At 44.0% G+C, this 19,545-nt stretch overlaps 1 protein-coding gene and 1 long non-coding RNA gene across 4 annotated transcripts in view; one reads left to right on the top strand and one right to left on the bottom strand.

Moving 5' to 3' along the window:
* Positions 1-19,545, bottom strand: part of sano (CABIT domain-containing protein serrano) — a 232,343-nt gene that overhangs the window by 151,561 nt on the left and 61,237 nt on the right. The window lies entirely within an intron of this gene.
* The window catches only part of LOC116427517 (uncharacterized), a 121,759-nt gene that overhangs the window by 42,236 nt on the left and 59,978 nt on the right, over positions 1-19,545 (top strand). The window contains exon 2 of the long non-coding RNA XR_012999084.1: positions 2,905-2,984. This is a non-coding gene — a long non-coding RNA (uncharacterized LOC116427517). The remainder of the gene's footprint in view (positions 1-2,904; positions 2,985-19,545) is intronic.

Below are 19,545 nucleotides of genomic sequence, written 5' to 3'. Positions count from 1 at the left end.
GGAAATGTTGTTTGCAGAAACTCTATGATGTATTTTGAAAATCATATTTGTGTAGGCGTACCAATTTTTAATTATCCGCTAGGATTAATGGTTAATCATGCTCTCGTTTGATTGTTCGGATAAAATTGATGTCATTCCCCGTGATAAAAGATTCTCATATATAACACCGAATCTAGTATAGCTACATATTTACATCTGTAATACTGGGTTAGCATATTAACATCGCTGCTCGTACACTTCTCCGGAAGAAAGTTCTAATTATCCCAAGTCCTAATTACGTTCTAGCAACTAAGCGTGTTTAGAAGTACGTACTGTAATTTATGAATTATATACGACGGATAATAACTGGCGAAAGAGAGTGATATTCCAGTGTACCTCGAACGTTTCCCGAAAGCCTTTAATTAATCGTTTACACTGTAACACGTGACTTTGGCGTTTCTTTCCCCATTTGAAACATCGACTACGATGCCCAGAAATATCACCTCAGCCACCTCTGAAGATTTACCACTTCAATAATTACCATTCAACCTGCCGTCAAAAATCACTAAACCTCGGAACTCACTATTAATATTAATAACCGCAACGCTCAATTAATCCCGAAACATTTCACGAAACCTTTTTCTTCGACAATTCCTAGAACAATATTATTAACAATATTAACCAATATTCCCTGAAAAACTCATGAATGATAGACATATTCTAAGGCACACAAATGAATAAATCCTCATTACCGTCCTTTGTCGATCCGTTCTGCCCGTATATGTCACTGGCACGGCCGTTAAGGGGTTAATTCCCGGCGTGCCGGTCACGAAAAACCCGATGGAAGCCTCCGGATGGAGAGGATGGGGGATCTGGGCTTTGTTTAGTACGTCACTGGGTCACCGGTTCGGCAGATTCGAGCCCGGCCGACGGCCGGTACGAAATTTTACGTGGAACCGGGCCACGTTCGACGCGCCAGGAATTTACCGTGAAATTCCGGCTCGTCCCGTCCCGTCCCGTGCCGGCCCGTCTTCAGCCTGTTCCGTGCCGGCCTACCGAAACGAAATCGTTCGAGAACCCGATATTCGTGTTCCGTGCCACGGTCAACGGGAGAAGGGAAGCGGGGCGAACCGGAGGAGAAGGAAAGAATAAAAACGACGAAAAAAAAAGGAACGATGAAAATGCGCCGAACGACTGGCATTCTCCGCGTACACGGACCTCAATGAATGCAGGCTTATGACCGTCGGGATCCCGGCGATTAACATCCTTGTACATACGAGTAATCGAATCACGATAATTATGGGCGAAGGAGGTGAACCGCTGCTCACCGTGGAATGCGTATTGTCGGACTCTGTGTTTTCCAATTGTTTCGGCCCCACCGTTAACCAGCAAACTGCGTTGCTCGAGCACGTTATATTCGTTATATTAAAACGTAAAAAGCCACTCGTTTCCTTAATGATCAATTATCGATTTTTCGACGAGCCACGTTTTACGAGTACATATTATTATTATTCGATCCTATTATACAGATTTTTCAAACTGAATTCCGCTGTTTCTGCGATCCAGGTGTTTGTCTTCGATCTCGAGATTCCACTGACGGGTTTTTATCTCCTTTTGAGTATTTTAGGTTCGAATATGTCACCTTGTTAAGACGATGGATTCCTGTGTACTTAGCTCCTTGTTCTTTCGAGTATCTCTATGTTCGTGATTTTTGGGAGTCTTAGTATATGCTAAACCAGATTTCGGCAAGTTTGCGAGTTTAGCCCTTTGCAGTCGAGAGGCGACAGTCGTCACCTGATTGGATATAGCTGAATTCTTAAATCTTATGTATAACATTAAACTTTGTACAATGCATCGATATGTGAACTATTGAAATAAAATAGCTTTGTTTCTTAGTTCACGTGCATTTTCTCATTACTGAGATTCAAAGAATATCGTCTGTATCTGATCAGAAAATGTTGAAAGGTTTAAGGCTTTCGATGTAAGATTTCAACGGTTCCTACAGTTAACTGGAAAGATCTCTGGAAGGTCTTGACCGCGCAGTTTTTGTTGCGCCGAGAAACTTGCTTCGACCGTAATATCGATTCAGCGGTCAAGGTGTTGCGAGGTTTAAAGAAGGAAATATCGATCAGTCCAGCCTCGTTCCCCGGGCGGGATCGAGTAAGAAGCGAAGTTCTTAATTAAAGCATGGAAGTGTTCGTATCCTCGCGAGATAAGTTATTTCGTTCTCCGTGGAAAGGATACTCGGTTAATGGGTCAAGGAGGCAACGAGCTTATGCAGACCGCCTGCTTCGGCAGTTAAGGGTTGGCAGTATTGTAAATAACATTCTCGACGAGTCGGGGAGCGCGTCGCGGCGAACGAACGTCTTTGAACGGCAAGGCGAGCCGGTGGTGATCGGGACGCCAAGCAGGCTCGGCGAAAATTGCGCGCGGTTTCCTTCGAAAATAATGTCAGGGGAATAATTACGAAAGCCTCGCTCGCTATCACGGCTACCGGCGCGCCGGTGAATCGATCTAACCTGATGACGCGCGGTTGTGTCAGAGTATCGGCATTTCAAATTTCATTTCAGCATCCGTACCTCTCTGACCTTCGGCAGCGTTCTACATCTGTAGAGCAGAATAGTTTCTTAATCGAAGACACGGTCTAGAACTCACCCGATCAACCTTGGAGATTGCCGCAGTTCGTAAGAATAATCAAATTTCCAGATTTATTTTTGTATTAACAACAGGTTAGGTTATTGTACAGTTTACTATATTGTTCCTGGAGAGATCGATACTCGTTTAGATTTCAGACTTTTGAAATTGCGAGTTTTAAAATAGGAACATACGTGTAATTGGATCAATAAAAATTGACGTAGACATTTAACAAGTAATAATTATGAAATTTAGTCTGCTGAACTTGTAAACCAAGTGTTTATGTTGCAGAGAATCGAGACTCCCTTGAAGAATCAGTTACAATGGAACATCCACTGCGTCTGTCCACGACTGGCCGATTCTACTTGCGGGTAACCTATACAGTAGTACTTGCTTCCCGAGAACAGTATCGAAAATTTAACCCTTTCCACTCGAAAGGTGACCCAGTAACCATACACACATTAAACTCTGTGTAATCCATAAACATGTGAAATATAGAAACAGTAACTTTGTTTCTTAACTTATGTATTTTCTGTCATTCAGTTCGTCTCAAAGAATTTCGTCTACAACTCATTGCAAAATGTTGAATGTTTTTAGTCGAAGACTTTCGAGTGCTAAAGGTTAAAGGACAAGGTGCTCTCCAAATGTTCTTATAAGATTCCCCGGGGAGTCTCGTTTCTTCGGGAAACTGCGAATTCACGCAGAAAATTTCACGAGCGAGCGGTTCGAGTACGAACGGGCCTCCGATCGGCCGGGCCGTCGATTTCTCGTTCGAACGCGGGCATTAAGCAAACACAATGGCCCCGGCCCCGCCGGTTGCGACAGTCGTTGTCATTCCAGCCACATTTTCTCCTTTGTTCTATCCATCTCGTAACTATCTGTCCTCCGCGATTCGATTTCCCAATGCGCGACGCGGCAGCCCAACCCTCGATTCTTTCGCGTCTCCTCTCCCAGTTTCGTTCCCCTTTCCCTCCCCTTCTCGCTCCCCTCGCTAATCTCTCCGTTATCTCTCTTCGCTGTTCTGTCCTTTTCGTCTTTCCAGTGATTGCCCCAGGCTCCACCTCCAAATGGACCGCGAATTTCTGTAGCAATTCTTACCAGTCTTCTAAAGACAACGGTTACTTGACCACTGGAAGCTTCAGAAACAAAGTTACGAGAGGAGAAACATCGAGAAATTCGAGTTTTAACTGTCGATTAATGCAGAACGGAATACAATATATCAAAATTAAATCACAATCAATTCCGCCTTCCAGTGAACGATTAAAACCCAAGTTAAACTATAACTGAACCAAGTAACATTTCTATAAGCTTCAGTTAAATCCAAGCTGGAGTTCGCGTTAATTACAAACACCGATTTGCAAGATATTCTCGAAAATATATATAAAGAGTGTTCACACATATATACAAAAAGAGCAATTCTGATATAACATTGATGTTGACATATGCTATTAAGGTCACCATCCTGTACACCCAAAACTAATCTTTTTAGCAGAGAGTATTCGATCAAAAGTTGTGAAGCATTAGAGTTTCGCATTGCTAAACATGTTTGTCTCCATTCTCACTGATCGAAGTTGCATTCGTTGCAATATGTGTACTCGAACTTCATTCAGACAATAGAGATTGGTAAACTCCGTACCCAGTGAGACCTGTTCCCGCAACATAATCGACGCTGGTACCACTGAAATGGAGCCGTGATTCTGGACAATTACCGTGTTTGTTGCCGTCGGGTTCACCTCTCGATCGATCGGACACGTCAGGGTGCACGGGCGCACCCTGTGGCCGCGCCCTATTGTCATCGGGCCGGCCCGCGGAGTCCGATTAATCGCGGTCCGCGTAATTAAACGCGGGAATTTTAATCGAGTCGCGGCTACCACACGTGTTTGGGATTAATTAGGGGAGCGGCCCACCCCACCACCGAACGATCCGGCGGATAGTTGCAGGTTAATTGACCGCGTCCTCTCAGCCGCGGAATAGCCGGAATATCTTCTTCGTTCTTCTTCTTCTTCGACTTCGTCGACGGGGCCGCCGCGCCGGATGAAGTATTCGAAATCCGTTAACGCGTACGCGATTTCTTTCTCTCTCCCCGACAATGCGGTGGCTCCGCGGGCGTGCTGCGCGTTGCTGGGAATTCCTGATGCGGAGAATCGATGTCGGATTAATGTACTGTGCACGGCTCGTTTTGGAGAAATTCGTGGAAACCGCGGAGGATCTTTTTATTCGCCGGTGAAATTCAATTTTAATTCCTCATCCTTTTACGACGCGGCGTATGCGCGCGAGGCGACTTTAGCGGTTCCGGTGACATTTCGTTCTCTCGTACCGTGTAACGGTTTTTTCCAGTTGATAATAAACTTTCCGGCGTGATGGTCGTACGCGCGTTCGGACGAAGCGGACGAAGGAGGGGCTTCGCGAAATGCACGGTGACTCAGTGGTTTCTTGTGCAGTTGCCATTTCTCATCTACTCGTCTGCGCTATATGTTATGGTTTCTATCAAGAGGCACGAGTAATACGACGCATTCTTCGCGAGAACGGAAGATAGAAGTAATGATTGAGCATCCGAGAATCGGTTAATGATTTGTGTGCCGAATGCTTCGTGATTCAAAGTGTGTTCCGGGTGAGGAGCGGAATCGAGTAGCAAAGTTCCGTCGCCTTATCGACTCGCGAGCGACCGAGGAAACAGGAAAAAAACTGAAAAAGACCAGGAGAAGCGAAGGGTGGTTCGAGGCGGAACCGTTTCCGCGTTACTTTCGATCTCGGAACGAGGCGAGGCACGCGCGTGATCCAGCGGCGCGCGTCGAAACTTTTTATCGGGCCGTTAACCAGCCGGCCGCCGAACACGCGCAATTAGCTGAAAATATCGTGGCCGTTAACCTCTTTAGCCGTGATGCATGCTAGAAAGTACGCGGCGATTTTAGAGAAATTGTGACGAGCGCGGATGTGTACATGTAAGTGAGTACTTGTTCGACGCTCACGTACGTGCCGGTTACCGACAACCTGAAAGTGCACGGGGCAGGGGGAACGGTCTTGTTCAGTTTTGACACGTTTTTCTTATTGGCCGAGCCGCGTAACGGAACGCCAACGAAATAGAATGCAACGAAGCGAGATGCGACGATAGAGAATGAACATGGACGTCGATATCTTAACACATTGCGTACCGGATGACGATTTTCAGAGAGATCGACTTGTATCGCTATGTACGGAGAACTCAGATGTCAAATTGTAATGTAATATATTCTAAATCAGCGGTTTCCAACCTTTATGCTACTACTCTTCCCTAAACAATTTTTTTTCCGCCTCCCTATCTTGCAATAGATATAATAATATAAATACGTTTCAAATAATAACAACTATATTACAAAGTAAACATTGCTTAACTGAATTTGTACTGTTACGTTACGATATGAAGTTTATTTGTAGATATTATGGTATGAACATCAATTTTTTATTAAAAATTTTGGCGCCACCCCTGGTAGCCGCACCTCTCAGGTTGGAAACCGTGGTTCTAAGTAGATAATCAATTCGAATCAAACTTAATGTTTTTTTAAATGCTCCGGTAGTTAGCAAAGTTGCATAGCTAAATGTCTTTATATAAAAACGAGATTTCTCGTTACCAGTACACAATGTGTTAACCTGTTGTGCTGGTAATTAATTCAGACATTTGCCAGTGTGCGAAGAAGTCTTCGTTTTTACTTATTTTACATGTGTTTGTTAACCCTGTTTAACTAGTTCTGTTTGTTAATCATTTTATATATACTGATACATTTTAAAACGAGTAGAATGTGTATGGAACTCTTCTATTTTTAATGAAAAATGTAAAAATGTAAAAGAAAAATGTAAAAGAGATCATAGTGCAAGGATTGACAAGTATAGTCCACTACTTGCTGGCTAAACTGAAGAATGCAGTTCTATTGTATTCTATTCTAGATTCTATACAATTCTTCATCTTATTTTCGTTGCTATTAGATCGTCCCATAACTTTATGCTGTAATCACAGAGCGACAGTAGATTTTAGACGACTAAACCTTTATACTTCAATTTAGTCGTTATAAGGTATTCGAGAACCACAGGTTCTGAAGTTATAAGAATTTTATATTTGTCAAGAAAAGTAAGTGGCACAAACTCATGGGACGTCCCAATAATTCGCCATTCGTACATTAAGTCGCGCGTAATCGATCAAAACTATAAACAATACACAGACGCGAGAGGCCTACTGTGCCTGTTCGCGTGTACCTGTGCACACGTGTGAACGATGACCGAGAAACACGCTTCAACGGCGCGCAACGCTGTTCGCGCGGAAAACTAAGCACTATCATCACTCCGGGAAATGGACTAGACGGCTCCGAGTCGATACTTTCTATCCAGCGCGTAACGCCAGACTCTATCGCCCGTTGCAAACGGTTTTCCGCGGAGCGAAACTTGACCGTTGTAATTACTCAAGAGCATCGTATCGATGCTTTCAAGGCGGTACTTTTCACCGCCGACGTCAGCGGGCCGCTGGAAACATTGTTAACCTTCGGACACCGGTATTCTAATTGTTCCAGGATCTAGGTTAAATGTTTCTTTCCAAGGCGAACCTTTTTCGTTACGTGTGCGGATTTAATTGGCTTGAATTCTGATCACCTGATGAAGATCGAACAGGTAGACTAGATTTGTCGTGAATAAAGTGTCTCATTCTTTTAATATAAATCAAACCGTTATCGAAGAGTAACTTTTTATGAGACTCAAAAGTTTAGAAACAAAATTTGAGTATCGAATGGGTTAGGAGATTTCTGCGATGCTTGGGTATAGAAGTAGTTCCAATCGCTTTAGGTTAGATATTCAACGTTTTTCGCATCTTCATACTGAACCAAATCAGAACACAATTACCAGAAAACTGTACAATTAGCGTCCGTAAAGATTTCACTTCCATTCGAATGAATCGTCAATCTTCTTTCATCAATCCAGGAAATCGGTCGCGAAGTCCCACCAACAAAACGCTGAAAAACTTTTGAGGTCTCCGAGTGCTCCAATCACCATGGAAAACAGAGCGTACATTCTTGAAACGATAATTCCAATGATCTACACAGTGGCGATCCGCGCCGATCGACGGAAGGACTTGCCCGCGAACCGAGGTATCGCCGCACGCGAATTATAGCAGTGATTACTCGAGAAAAAGTCGGATACTCATTTCCGAGTGGACGCATCGTAACATCGGCCCAGTATTAAGCCGCGTCGTCCCTCGAAAAAACAAGCTTGATCCCCGGTAATCCTAAAATACCTGTGATCGTGAACCTAATGTCCGTCTTCCGCAATTATTCATAGCATTTCGATTTCACTGGTTCTAATCCTAAATTAAGGAAACCGCGCGCGTGTAATCCACCCGGAACATGGAGAGGACGTTTTCAAAACAATCTTTTTCCCCGCTCGCGGTATCCAGTAATCGCATCAAAAAAGTCCCTCCTTCCCGAGCCCGATCGCCGGAAGATGAACAAGAACGATTCGCGCGGGAATCGATCGAGACGTAATTAGCTTGGGAACGGCCGCGGTTCGCCGTTCCTTAAACTTCCCCGCCACGAACGGGCGGGAATAACTCTGATCTGTCGTCCGGCATTTAGCCGGCACGAACTTTTAACCAGTTTACTGTGGCTCGTTTCCGTTTTTATCGTCCCGCGGTTTTTCTTTGTGTTGGCGGCGCGCCGATAACGAAACTACTTTTGAAGCGGCAATTGGGATTTTTAATGGGCCGCGGCCGGCCGTCGTTACGAGTGTCGCGGGGCTCTTTCGGATTCACCGATGCTGACGGTGTCGCCATTAAATTGACGAGCGGAATCGCCTCGAAATGAATCGTCCATTATCCCCGATCGTTTCACCGTTCCAATAACAACGAGAACTTCCGACGTGCTTCAATTATCATCTTCGAAAAAGAACACGGCTCTCGGCCACGCAGTAAAAGGAAATTATTGTGGGACGGGATAAGATAAACAAGAGAAGCTAATACCGCTGGTGATAATAATAATCCGTATTTATTATACGCACGCACACACGGTGATAATGAAAGCTATAAAAGCCCGGAATGAAAGGAACAATATTTCTGGTTACAGGCCGGACCGTCGGACAACGAGAATAATGGTGGCGTGGACATTTTTAGGCGATCGCGCTGGATTCTTGCGTCGATTTAATGCGCATCTGCGCCGAGGGCTGCCGCCTGACGATCATTACGAATAGATCCATCCTTTGCACTCGATAGTATCTCAGTAAAAATATCCGACACTTTCTGCTGAGATGCAAGTGATCAGTTTCAGAACAAATTCAAGGCAAATCGTACGTGAATTGAGGAAAGAAACTATTTTATTTCAACATTTCACATATTAGCATATTATGAAACATCTAATACACATAGAACTTTATATTTCCTTATGTCACGACGACCGAGACTTCTCGAGCGACTTATTATCCAACCGTTCCAACTCAATTTTCAAACAATCTCAAAGACGTTTTATTGCGAAACAACTATATCCAATTCTTCTTCGTTTCTTCTAAATATTCTAAATCATTGTTTATCTTCTAACCCGCCGAAGCTTCCTAAAAGAGAACATCTTCTTTGTTTTGACGGTTCTCAGAAAAACAATGTTCTGTTGATCGAGTTAAGGGTTAAAACTTCGACCCAGTTTCAACGTTGCCGCGTCTGCGCTCGGGGAAAACGATACGCCTAGCCGAGTCCACGATTTACGCGGTTCTTTCGATTCAGAACGCCCCTGCTTCCGGCGAAAGAGGAAGCTTCGAGTATTCGATAAAAATCGTTTCGCGGCCGAAAGTTTCGGTCGGTCGCGTGTTTCGTGCCGCACGCTCGTGGCTCCGGCTACCACGGTTATTTCCGGAGAGTCGGGGGTGATTCAGGCTAATCCCTTAAATCGTCCAGGATGGAGTGCCCAGACGTTTCGTCGCAGATGGTTACGAGCCGTGGTCACGAAACGCGAACGGGAATCGGCGGCCAACGTCGGAATTTCTCCTCGCCGCGGCTCGTGAATACGGCGAAACTCGCCCGTGTTTTAGAGACCCTCACGAATATTTATCTCCCATCGATCCACACTAGTTTCCTTCGGATATTTGTTAAAGGAGATACACGCTGTCGACGGTAAAGAAATTCGAGAATCGGTTTAACACTAACCAACCAGCTTGTACACGTATGATATCTATTCCTACCGTAACCAGTCGATTAACTGGCTACAAAATAAAAGTAAAGTCAGATACGATTCTTTTAGCGGAAACAGAAACAATGGGAAAGATAAAAATTGGGGAACTGATTAATCAGGTGGTATAGAAATTGATAAGATCGAAGGAAGAAAAAGCTGGAATTCTAAATTTGAACAAGTTTCATGCCAAATTTTTCTCGGCAGAAACAGAAACGACGGGAAAGACAAAAATTGGGAATTAATTGGATAATATAAAAATTGATATGAATGAAGGAAGGAAAAGGTGAAATCTTAAATTTGATCAAGTTCGATGACAAATTTGTCTCGGTAAAAACACAAACAAAAGGGAAGACAAAAATTGAGAAATCGATCAATCAAGCGATACAAGAATTCCTATAAAACGAATGAACGATAGAAAACACAGAATTTCAAATCAAACATTATTATAATTACACTCCACCTCTATCGAAACACGCGACACTCCGCCCAGCCGCAAAAAACAAACCTCCAATTAGACCTTCCGAGAAAGAAACTCGAAAAACGTAAAAATCGTTTCACGTGTATCCACAAAAGAGAAATCACATAACCCTTGCCGGACGTAACTTCTCGTAACAGTCCAGACATCACGATACCTCTGTATACAGGAAACAAGAGTTAACAACAAGCTAAGTTCGGCTTCCAGCTGAAACTTAACCTCACGACGATCAATGGATACTGCGTTACAGAGAATATCCAAAAGCTGTCCGCGATTTCCCCAATGCTCGTTCATTTGCGGGAACCTGCTTTCCACTCGCGCCGAAGAAATCGCGCCCGGATGTCAGCGCGGATTTCCCGCTAATCGGTTGCGCAATTGCGGCGCGATTATGGACGGTAACGCGCGAGAGGAACGCTCGCGGGGTGATTTTCTTCGCGTTCGCGGAAACTGTCCGGCCCCGGCGCAGGTACGCGCCGGATTATTATTACGGCAATACTAATGCAAGATTTAGAGCGAGAGTGGACGCGTTCCCTCCCGATACTCGCCGAACGCTTCCCCGCATAATGTATCGTAAACTGAGCGTTTAATCGGTTTAAGGTGGCCGCCGCTGGAAACTAGACTTCAGCAACTCGCGGCCTGCCATTTACGCAGAAGTGATTTTCTCGTGGATTGCGCGCGGGTAATTGCTGCGCCGGATTCAAAAAATCGGTAGTAGGGAAGGCGAATCTCGCTGGAAACGAGAATGTATCGGGCGCGGGAAGAAAGCGGCTTCATTCGCGCGGCTAACGCTCGTCCGGGATGAACACTGCACGCTGACCCGAGGCTAGACTGGCGTATATGCTGGAAACTTTAAATTATAAGGAAATCGTTTTCGTAGGATTCTGGTGCGAGTATTGGATCGTCCCATAGATAATGCGGTTTACTCTCTTCTTTTTTAGTCTTGAAAGATTAAGACAAAGAAAACTGTTGTTAATATAAAATACATCCTCCTTCATTATCTGTAGATTATCAAGGGGAATACATTTGAAATTGAAAGAGTTCACTTGATGTTCAGAATAGAAGTGTAACAAACGTTACTTATGAGGTAACTCGATACCTTGAGGTAACAGATGAACTATTCCCGTAATCGTCACGCGATATGCAAACTACACGCCGAACTGCAGTCCTTAATCTATTCAACTCGCACTACATAAAAAATTCGAAGAACTCTTCGCTAGATGTTTATACTGCCATAAAAACAAATTCCTTCGAAGTGATTTCGAAACAGTCGTTCGACCAGGATATACTTCATGAAATATGAAATCCGTTGTTCGAAAGACGACCGATGTAAGAAATGCGGCTGCGAGTGGTCAGAATCCGTTTTCGAAGTTATTAGTCGAAACACAATTCCGTCGCGTCACGCACATAGGCGGAGACCTTGCAAACAATTCACGATACGTTACACAAACCGCGCAAGCTACTTGCATAATCAGGCAAAATGTACCAGAAGAACGTACTATAATCTAACAGCTAAAAGAAGAAAGAAGCCTCTGAGATCGTCATAAATCATCTTCTCGTATGCGCACGCACGAGACGCGTAACCTTGGCGTATTTCAATTCCTACCCCCGAGCGTGTTTCGGTTCCCCGTTTTCGCCGACGGCGACGGCGCAACATTGTCGCTGGAACCGAGCGATTGAAAGAGCCGGGGGACGCGTCTCGTTGGAGGAAAACCGCGCTCGATCGAATCGGTTTTGCATACCGACGTACAGGCTGATGCCTGTCTTCGCCATTCGCGGCGCAACGAATGCCGATCCCACACGGCACCGCGGTCCCGCGGGTTCGCTTTCTCGTCACGTATCAATAACGTCTGTCGTGCCCTGCCACGGGCTGCCTCGTCCACCGTGTAAATGTGCATTCCGCCGGTCACCGGCCGCGTTTAACCCTTGCGTCGCCAACCGAAACGCCCGCGTTCATCTGAATTCCGTGTCCTCGCTTCAATTTACCTTCGAGGCGAAGATCGGCGTAAACGTGTTAGGAAAGTGGAAATGCTGAGCAATTTTCTTCAGCTTTCACGGGAGAAGAATGAGAAAAATTTTAAAACAGGAACTATCCCTTTCTCGATACAATGGCAGATCCCCCACGAAATCTCGCGGGGATTCTATCTTTTTATTTACTTATTATTGGTTGACGGGATATTGCTCTATATTACAAGATAATGAAAGTTAGAAATAAATGCTTTGATTGAGGCTTGACAGTGTTGAGTATAAGTGGACCTTGGAGAATGCGAATGAGGATTCAGTGAAAGAGAAATTAGGAGAGAGGAATGAATTTAATAGCGTACTCGTATCTTGCGTAGCTTAAATAGATAAAATGTTCGAATATAGAAGAGTGTATATTGAGAAATATATAGCTACCACGTATCGAATCTTTCAAGAATTGATCAGTGACACCTGTTGCAGTTGTCCGAGTTTCTGAACGTTCAATCATCATTTCACGAAGACATCTGACAATACAGCAGTGAAAGTTTGTAGAGTCTAATTCTGATTCCTTTCTGTCCTCGAAAAATTTGTCACCGAGAAACGTCCAGGATTTCCGCGGTTGCAGAAGAAATGCAACGAGGAGCACGCTGGCTAGCGCACGTTCGCTTTTTAAAAGCGTATTCAAGCATTCTGGCCAGCTCGGTGCAGTACCACGAAAATCGAGCGACCCTCTCCGTGCGTCGAATGACGATCCCACGCAAGCGGAGCCCTCGACTTTCTCGTCACGTGTCGATAATACTTTGTCGAATCGTGTGTCGGCGCGCTGGCACCGCTTCCTGTTCCTTCCATGGACCATGCGCACATGTCCCGCGTAATTTATGCGCCGCGGATTCTATAGAAATATTAAGTTCTCGTCGCTTGCCCCTTGGGTCGTTCAACCTTCGCGTTCTCGGTCCTCGCGCTCATGTTTTCGTGTCCCCAGTTCCACGTTTATTCGAGTCGGCCGCCCTCGCCGCGTTCGCAAATATTAACCCTTCGCACTCCAAAGGTGCCTCTCAGTCACCACTCGATTGGTGCATCGAAACTGTAAAATTTCGTATTTAACATTAAGTCTTGAGTAATCTGTCAATACGTGAAATGTGTAAATGAAATACCACTGTTCCCCTTATTCTGTGAACAGATTCCTCGTTAAGTTAGTTTAAAAAAATGTCATCTATATCTCATAAAAATAAATTGAATATTTCTAGTGACAAATTTTTCTTTGTCGTTTAAATTTCGTTTCATTTCTGAATACTTCTTCGTTTTCGTGATCATTCGATAAATAATTTTTGAGCTTCGACAAGTCGTAACGAAGTGTATTATCGTATGGTATTTATGCGTAACGTGTAGAATCATTTTATGAATTTAAGAGCATATTTCCCTTCGAAGCAGATTTGGTAGAATTAAGTCGGATCTGTGTGCCGGAACTGAAGCAGCGAAGTACGAGAGACACGTCTCTTAAAAGTATACGCCCGGTAGAAGATAAACAAGTACCATGAAGACGCGTGTCGCGGATTAAAAGCGTTTCCTTCCAAAGTGGATTAAGTAGAATGAAGTCAGACACGCTCGCCAGAATTTATACGCGGAAGTAAGGTATTCGTTTCCTAAAAATATAAAAAAGATACGGTGGAATGTCTGTAAATAAATCTGGAGATTTCTCTGTTTATATGTCAGCATTTATCAAAGGAATGAAACTAAATTCTTTAAAGAAACGAAGAATCGTATTATAATATATTATATAAACAAACTAGTAAATCATTCATGAAGTATATTAAGGAAACCAAGGTCGGACATCGTTGCTATTTATTTGTTTTCGAAATCTGTCAGTCACCTGTTAAAAACACATGATAAGATTGAATATAGGAGCCTCATTTTCGAATTGGTCATTCCCCTCTGGAAAGTAGACGATGTCTAACTGAGTCAGGCGCGTTCCCCAAGAACCTGTGCCCGCTCTTCATAAAAACCCCATTGATATTCATGCTCAAGGAATTCCGGCGACCGCGTCGACTCCGTGAACAGAGAAATTCCAGTCTGGCCGAAATCCAAGTATGCAAATCTCAAGTATGAAAAAACTCGCGAACACCGAAAATTCCGATCGTCGGGTCAACGGAATGGATCGCGGTCAGGATGTTCCCGGCTTTCTGGTGACTCGACGGAATATCGAACGAAGTTGCACCATTTCACACGCTATTGGGAGTGCAGGAACGCAACAGTCGTGACTCTTTCGGCCCCATCCATTACATTGCGAAAAAGGAAATGGGAATTAAATGCCACGTATGAGGAACATGGGTTGATCAAGAGAAGTAGAATGTGTCGGTAGATGTTTCCAGTCGCCGATCAGACTCCAGCTCTACCGTTGGTAAAACTTTAATCGAAAATAACCGGAGAAATCGTTTTATTACGCGTCAGCTCGAAAACATAATCATCCGAGATACAGAAAAATGAATACGTTTCACTAACCTGAAAACCGAAGGCAATAAAGCGTCAATGTACAAGTGTTTCGCAGTATCGACCTCCTTCGTTAAAGGTCGTTCGGGTTCTCTCAATTTTCCATCGTAGCCCAGGGAATCCCGTAACTCTAGAATAATCCACACCTTCCCGACCTTTTCTATTATCCTAACTTTCAAAAACAAAACTCGATCAAACAAGCTCAATTACACAAATCAACCCGTGAATCTCAACAAACTTAAATCTCTCTAAGCTTCCCTATCAACCTATATTTAAAAAAAAACTCGATCAAACCCAAACAAGCTCAATTGCACGATCAATCCGTGAATCTCGAAGAATCCAAAGCTTCCCAAGCTTTCCGATCCTAATATTTTCCAAAGCAAAGAGTACCGTCGACGCCGAAAGAGATCAAAGGGGCAGAAGAATTCGTGGATTTCAAAGAATCCAAAGATTTTCGAAGTTTCCGATGCGACCAGCATTTTCCGAGGGAACCGGGAGCCGCGATCGTGGATAAGGATCGACGCGACGTACAGCACGAAGGAAGTGCACGGGGCAAACGGCCTCGAGTTGTCGATCGAGGCCGCTAAGAAGGTCTCTCAGGCTGGCCGCGGCCGCGCGCGCGGTTGCGCGAAGACACGAACGTCGCCGTACAAGCTTTTGCGCAAGAGGCATAATTATGGCCGAAGAGGAAGCGGCCGGGGCCGAGTGCGTTAGCACACGTAGGACGACGGAGCGTTCAACGATGAACTTGACACTGGCCAGGGAAACCGGGAAGAGGAGAGAATCGAGACCGGCCCGATGCGGCTCGACGCGACGCGGAGAAAGGAGGAGAGCACGCGTGCTGCGGACACATCTACCGTCCGTTTCCACGCGATTCCGTTCTCCTTTTTCATCTTTCTCGCTCTCTCGCTCTCTCGCTCTCGCCCTCTCTCTCTCTCTCTCTCTCTCTCTGTCTCTCTCTCTTTTCCCTCGTTTCACTTATTTCTTCGCTTGCAGCGAATAACGCTGGATTTACTGAACCCGATAGTTAGACGGATATTCAATGTTACAGTCATTGTTTGGTTTAAGCTTCTGTTTTCATTGGCGAAATTGCATGAAAAGGTATCTTAACTCTCTATTTATGGTGCTCCAATTTTCAAGATCTATACGAATGCACGTCTACTTTGGTAGGAGCAATAAAATGAAGTGCGAGTAATTAATGGATGTTCAATTTCAAAGTTATTCGATAAAAGTTTTCATTGACTTTGATTAACGAAATTATGTGAATATGTGTGCTGATTGTCTATCTATAGAGCTCTAATACAGCTTTAATTTTCTGTGTAGAACAACAGAATATAGTGTACAAGCAATATCTGTAAATCTACGGTTAACACGACTGTGAAAACGACTGAAAACTCGCTGTGCATGAAGATCTGTTCGAACTACATCACACAAGAACAATTTGCTAGGTACATGTTTCGAAACTTGTGCTAGGTACGTGTACCGGCCCAGCATCGAACGAGCGTTAACTACACTCGCTCGCGACAACCTTTTTTCTCGGATGTATCTCGCGAAAGTGACGAAATATTCACTCGTTGCACGCGAAACGCTTTCTCCGCGCCGTCAGACCATTCCGAGAAGTCAATTCAAGAAATTGGTCTTGCGTGTCTGTTTCCGGTGTAATACGGTAATTGCTCGGATAAATGGAGATTGCTTAAATGCGTATAACGAGAGAAATATTAATGAGGAAGCACTAGGCTTCTTCTGTTTTTGCCTTCTCGTTTGCCTTCTTCTCTTTGCTCCGTTGTAAACTATACTATGATTATAATCAGATTATAACTCAAAATGATCGGTAATTCACTGTTCACGAATATGTATCGGTATATATATATACACACCGAATTTCGTTAATCGAGGCGATCTTGTGTTAATCGTGTTAAGTAAACACGGGAAATTCTGTACGGAGAGATTACGAAGTTCACGGTCGACGTTCGATTGGCCCACATTCGCTCCGAGCGGAGATATCGACGAGAAGATCGAGCACTCGAGCGCGGGAGACTTTCCTCGGATGTCAGATATAAATTTCATACGTACACTAGGAGAAATTAGTAGCGTTTAATTGACTCTCGTGCACCACCTACTTTTCACCGAGGACACAGAAACTGTCGATGAAAATTCGATACAGGTGAATCGGTATCGATGAGACCGGTTTTCACCTGCCGATCGGAACAACTGCACGCAAAAACTCGCCGTTAACGCTTCACCTAATAACCGCAAGTCCTTTAACGACTCTATTAAAATCGAACAATTCGCGACTGAGGATTCCTTCATAAATCTTCCAACCGCGACTGGAACTGTAAACGAAAGGATCGTATTATTCGCCTCCTTTAAATTAGTCCTTTGCACTCGACTGCCTCCTTCGTATAAACAATAGTACTAGCCAGAAATTATAAATATTATAATTATCATTGGCAATATACCTTGTTCTCTGAAATGAAAAAATATCATTTTGTGAATGAATGTTCGTGTCGCTGATAAGTGGTCTAGACCAATGTCTAATTGCAAAGAGTTAACTATTGCTCTTCTATTATCAAACGTTAATCTTCAGATTACACGGTGGACACAGAACAAGCATTGAATTCTTTTCTTCGAATAAATGATTACCAACAAAACAGTTTCATCGAATTGCAAAATGAATCAACAGATCTATACATTCGAAAGAACTTTAACCTGATTAATACATAATCCTTATAAAAATTCTGACAATCGTTTCCGGTTTCCTCGCGTACCGACCGTCATATACAAACTATTATTTATTTCTCAAGTCACTTCAGATGTTCAACACTTTTGACATACCAATGATCGCAAGGTAAGAAAACTGAGATCCGTCATTTCAACGGATTCGGTTCCAACGTGTATTGCAAAAACGAATGTGTCCTTCGTAAAAGCTTTTATTTGGAATCCAAAGAGTTAAGAGGTTTTTTTAAACGCAGCAGAAATAGCGAGAGGAGTTAATATGCTTCCCGACGGGCGAAGTGTTAACAGCATGAAACGAGGAGACTGTAAATGGTCCGCGCGCGGTGTCACGTGACGAAAAGCCGGGGACCGAGGCGCACGAAGGATGGGAGGATCACGTACGGGCAGAGACGCGTGACGCTGACGCGTCTGGGGATCACGATGCCATGACGTATTAAGATCGCGAATTAAGATAGACGGTGGTTTCAAGGCGAGCCATAAAGGATATCATACGCGGCTCGTTTGTGTCAGATTTGAAGAGCGCGCGCCGGGGAATCAGTCTCCTCTCTTTTCCTGGACGGTTAACGACCACTGGCGGGTCCTTGATAAATCACGACCATTCAAATTTATATCGAGATAAGCTAATAAACGGTTCAACGCAGGTTGATCCGACAACGCCGCGTATACACGTGTCTTACATCGGTTTTTCCGACGTTCCTTTTTCAGAGCGAATATTGGACACGCGACACGCGAATCGAGAGGCTCGTATCATTGACCGTCTAATTAGCGGGGAAGAAAATTGCCTGACGTTAAACGGAAAAAACGACTCGGCCATCCGAGCGTAGCCTCGTGACGAGTCCGTGTTCGATTTCAGGAGATTATCCCTGACCCTGGCCCGACACGCCCAAAGTCGACACCGTGAGGAGTTGACCACTTTGGTAATTACACGCTAACGCTGGCTGATTGTAGTAATCCGTGGATAGATTATCATTACCATTACCATTACCATTACCAATGGCTGTTACCATTATCCTTATTTTCATTATGTTTAAGAGGGATGCGTCAAAATAAGGACACCAGACATCGTTCGTCTGGATCCACTTATAAGATACAACGTTCCGGCTGCATTTTTTATAAATGCCACGGAAATCGATAGAGCTGCTTTCAGGATTGAAATATGGGTATCTTGTTCAGATACTAGATGAAAATAGGCGTGCCATTGGGCGAGAATCCGGGTAACTGGTAAGAGAACATCTGGATGAAGAAGTAGACGAGAAATTTCAATATTTCTAGGCGAGAAGGTAGCTGAGATGTATACTGTTTTTACATCGGAAACTTGTTGAGAGATACGGCTGTGTTTCTAGATAAGAAGCTACTTAAGAGATACATTTGTAGTTTATAAATTCACTAAGGAATATACTATTTTTAGGCCAGAAGCTGCTTTAGTACAACTATTTTTCAATGAGAAACTAATTAAAAAACAAGATTTGTAGATAAGGAACCGTCTCAAAAATACTACCATTCGTAGGTAATAAACTATCTAAGAAATACACTATTTTTAGACCAAAAACCAGCTAAGAAATATTCTATTTCTAGGCTAGAAACTGCTTAAGTGCAACCATTTTTCAATGAGAGACTAGTTAAAAAGCAGTATTTGTAGATAAGGAACTCTCTCAAACATTCTACCATTTGTAGATAATAAACATCCTAAGAAATGCACTATTTCTGGATGGAAAACCAGCTAAGAAATGCAACTACGTTAGATAAGAAACTAGCTACCTAGAGCGGACGAAACGGTTCGCTAAAAAATAATTAACCGGGTATCAAAGATTCTCCGGTGGATAGCGAGGGGGCGCAGCCGATTATAACCAGACTTCCAGGTTTCGCAAAGGTCAACCGAGCCCGGTCGAGATCAAGCAGCTCGATACAGCCGCGTTCCGCCGGTCATAAGAGAATTACGCGGGCTTCGTCCCAGATTCGCCGTTGCTCCGGGATCGAGCCGCTTCCTTCTTTCTCCCCGTTTCTGTAACGAAGCCGTGCCCGGCCAATTTTACGAATGTCGTGACCGGGTCTGTTACTCAACGGCGCCGTGGACGGTTCACGACAAACACGGACGCCGTCGTTTTA

Source organism: Nomia melanderi, chromosome 8 (assembly GCF_051020985.1).
Source record: "Nomia melanderi isolate GNS246 chromosome 8, iyNomMela1, whole genome shotgun sequence".
Classification (NCBI taxonomy): Eukaryota; Metazoa; Arthropoda; class Insecta; order Hymenoptera; family Halictidae; genus Nomia; species Nomia melanderi.
The sequence above is the reverse complement of the archived record's forward strand: the minus strand, read 5'-3'. Positions and strand labels throughout refer to the sequence as shown.